A 3,795-nucleotide genomic window follows, 5' to 3' on the forward strand; every position below is an offset into this window, starting at 1 on the left:
TCTAGGACAATCTGTAGTCAACCTGGTTGTTCAATGGTTCACCTATTGCTCCTCGAAATGGGTCATCCAATTGGCTATTGGTCATCCTCTTTCTTTTTCTCCTACCTTTTCCAACACTGAAGATGGCATTTAATTTCGTTGTACGAGGTGCAATGACAATAAAGTGAAGTGAAGTGAAGTGAAATGAAGTGAAGTGAAGTGAAGATATTCTCTAGGACAATCTGTAGTCAACTTGGTCGTTCAATGGTTCACCTATTGCTCCTCGAAATGGGTCATCCAATTGGCTATTGGTCATCCTCTTTCTTTTTCTCCTACCTTTTCCAACACTGAAGATGGCATTTAATTTCATTGTACGAGGTGCAATGACAATAAAGTGAAGTGAAGTGAAGTGAAATGAAGTGAAGTGAAGTGAAGATATTCTCTAGGACAATCTGTAGTCAACTTGGTCGTTCAATGGTTCACCTATTGCTCCTCGAAATGGGTCATCCAATTGGCTATTGGTCATCCTCTTTCTTTTTCTCCTACCTTTTCCAACACTGAAGATGGCATTTAATTTCGTTGTACGAGGTGCAATGACAATAAAGTAAAGTAAAGTGAAGTGAAATGAAGTAAAGTAAAGTAAAGTAAAGTAAAGTAAAGTAAAGTAAAGTAAAGTAAAGTAAAGTAAAGTAAAGTAAAGTAAAGTAAAGTAAAGATAGAGATGATGTGTCCAAAATATGATGATTTGAACATGGTTATTTGTATCTTGAGTGAACTCAAGTGAATTGATTTATAGTAGTCCCTTGATTTTCTTTTTCTTCACTGATATTTGAGTAATTGTCTATCTACTTGATAAAATCTACAAAATCTTAGAGGTAGCAATTGAGATAGCAGTTTTAGTTCAATACCTGAGGATTCCTCCTAATAGGGAAAATGTGAGATGAAGATGCTCATTTCAGCAAGGGTTGCAGTTCAACTATTCTTCCATCTAAGCATCTAGTGTTACTAAATCATTCTTAGATCTCTTGAGACCATGCTTATAAAAGGCACATGTGTATATGCACTCTTGTCAAAGCAAAATTTTAGGATGCTAATTCATAAAGGAATACAATCTGTCTTAAACCATGGAGCAAATCTCTTTTGGCTAACTTCTGAAAAGCTCAAACAGATGGGGCCAATCTTTTTTTCCAGACAGAAGCTGTTCCAAATCCCTGAGCCATTCCTGAAGCTTGCTGGCTTCAGAACCAGTCACTTCCTGAAGTATTTTCTTCTGGATGGGTTGACTCTAGTTGGAGGAAATGGTCTTCAAGAAAGTTTACGTCAACCCAAAAAGGTTGAAATTGTATGATCACCCCTTCTCTTGATTGATTGATTGATTGATTGATTTGATAGGGAACCAACTAGACTGTCACCCCTTCTCTTTGTATTCTATTACCTCAGTTCTAACTTAGATACAGAGTAGGGAAATTCTTAAATGGACAACAATTCAGACGATTTATATTTAAAACCTCAGTCCTTTTTGAAGGTGTCTGACTGTGTCTGGCTTAGTCTACTTCACAAGTTTGTTGTTACAAGAATCAAACCATACACATCATGCCTCAGAAGAAAAATTGCCAGAATGTTCGTAGGCCTGGAAGGCAAATTATGAAATATGCGCAATAATAGCATCATGCAAATGCTATGGCTTATGCTCTTCTGTTAGATATCAAGACACAAGTCCATAATGGTGGCATTTGTGTGATGCCACAACATGTGTGTTTTCATTTGGCTAGAATTGTTGTTGCTTTGGTCACAGCTGGAAAACTGGATGTAAATTTGCAACTTCTTACTGTGTTTCCTGAAATGTTTGGATTAATTATATTTATTATTTTCTATATACATACCAGCCTTACAAGAAGAAAACAGAATGTATGAGGTACTCTCTGCTAAGAGATTGATGCTTTGAGGGTGAATGTGAGTGTGTGTGTGTGCACACTGATAAGTGTATAAGTGAGCTCTACATTGCAGAACAATAGACATAACAGCAAAGTGCATTAACACAAAGCGGGTTTGTCTGGTGCCTTGCTTATTTGACACATAAATAAGGAGACAAGATAAGGGGGAATATATATATATATTTATATATATATATATATATTCATACTACCTGTGTATAACTATCCTCCGAACAGCAGGCTATGAAAGCCACTAAAAAAATGCTGACCCAGGCTAGCTTTACACCTCCTGTGTTAGGGTTGGCACATGATTTGCAGAACTGCAGGAGTTCCATCACTGACCTCATTAGCAGTGCATTTCCTGCCTTGTTAGCATCATATTTGTATAATTTACAGCACCTTGGTTTTTATGGAATGTGTTCCTTGTAGAGTATAATGGCGGTAATATATTTAACCTCTTCTATTTAGGAAGGCTGAGACTGAAGACAGCCTGCAGATATTAAAGATGCATCTCCTTCTTCCTCTCCTTTCTTTCCCTGCATGTTTCCCTCCCTTTTAGCTGCTATGCATCCAAAATACATAGGCAGCTCATAAAATGTATACAAAAGGAAAATGCAGAACCCGGTTTGGAGAACAGTGAGGTTTGCTGAAGCTTTCCCAAGGTCATATTTGGGTCTTGATGGTCCCAAAGAGTAAGTAATGGGAGCAGATGCTGAATTCATTACTTGAACCTTCCTGTAGATTTTGAAGCATCCTTTTTAAACTTATTGTATAATGAGAGCCAAATAGGTTTCTACGTTGCAATAGAGACTCAATTTATTCATACCAATAATAATAATTTTCATGAAGATGCTTATTCCCAAGTAAATGCATTTAGGATCAGGGCAGCAGGAGCAAATTTCATTTGAATCCTGTAGTTATGATAATGCTGTGATTTAAAATACAAAACGGGACATTCTCTGAGAATAATTTTTCTCATTGGAAGGCATTTATTCCTCCTGTATGTATTCATTCCAAAATGATGGAAAAATGACATCATGTAGAAGAGGCAAAGGAATATTTATGATCATATAAGGAACATCCTTTCTTTGTAGCCTAAGGTCCAAATTGCTAATTCTTTAAAAAAGACCAGACTATTTAGCTGTCTAGGCCATTATTTGCATTGCTGGTTGCCAGGATTACAGAGAAAGATCATTTTAATAAATTGCTAAAAATATTGTTTTATGTAATTGGGCTTCAATCTGGTGGTGTACTCATGTACAGTATTACCACCAATTGCAAGTACACCTGAATGGATTGAATGGATAACTAACAACTTATTTTAGTTATTTAGGTTGTTCTTTGTGCTGTGGGAAGCTGCAGCTGAAATGTGCATATTTCTGCTTATAAATAAGTTGTGATTTTACATAAATAAGTGTGTGCTTTCACACACACTGCAACAAAGCTGTCATGTTCATTACACCAAGCATAACACAACAAAACTGTCACATTCACTGCATATAATTTCAATTAGGATAGTTGGTGTGAAGCAATAGATGTTATCTTTTCATATTTCTGAACTATGTAGCAAACATTTTAGAAGAAACCCATATTTTGCCTTATTTCTATCCTACTGCTCACAGGAGATCAGAATATTACACCACCATTTCAAGCTTTAGCAGATTCCATCCCTGCGCAAATATTTGCCCTTCAAAGTCCTTGAAATGCCAACTCCATTTTACATCACTTGCCAAACGGGTAGCTGATAGAAGGTACAAAGGGTTGATTGGCAGGCTAGTCAGGAATGAGAGTGGGAATAACAACAGCAGCAGCAGCAGCACATTGGGATGATTATTATGCTCCTACAAGAAGATCACAGAGACACACTATAAACAATACAATA

The sequence above is a fragment of the Pantherophis guttatus genome, chromosome 9 (genome assembly GCF_059756535.1).
Source record: "Pantherophis guttatus breed Tessera chromosome 9, ASM5975653v1, whole genome shotgun sequence".
Taxonomy (NCBI): Eukaryota; Metazoa; Chordata; class Lepidosauria; order Squamata; family Colubridae; genus Pantherophis; species Pantherophis guttatus.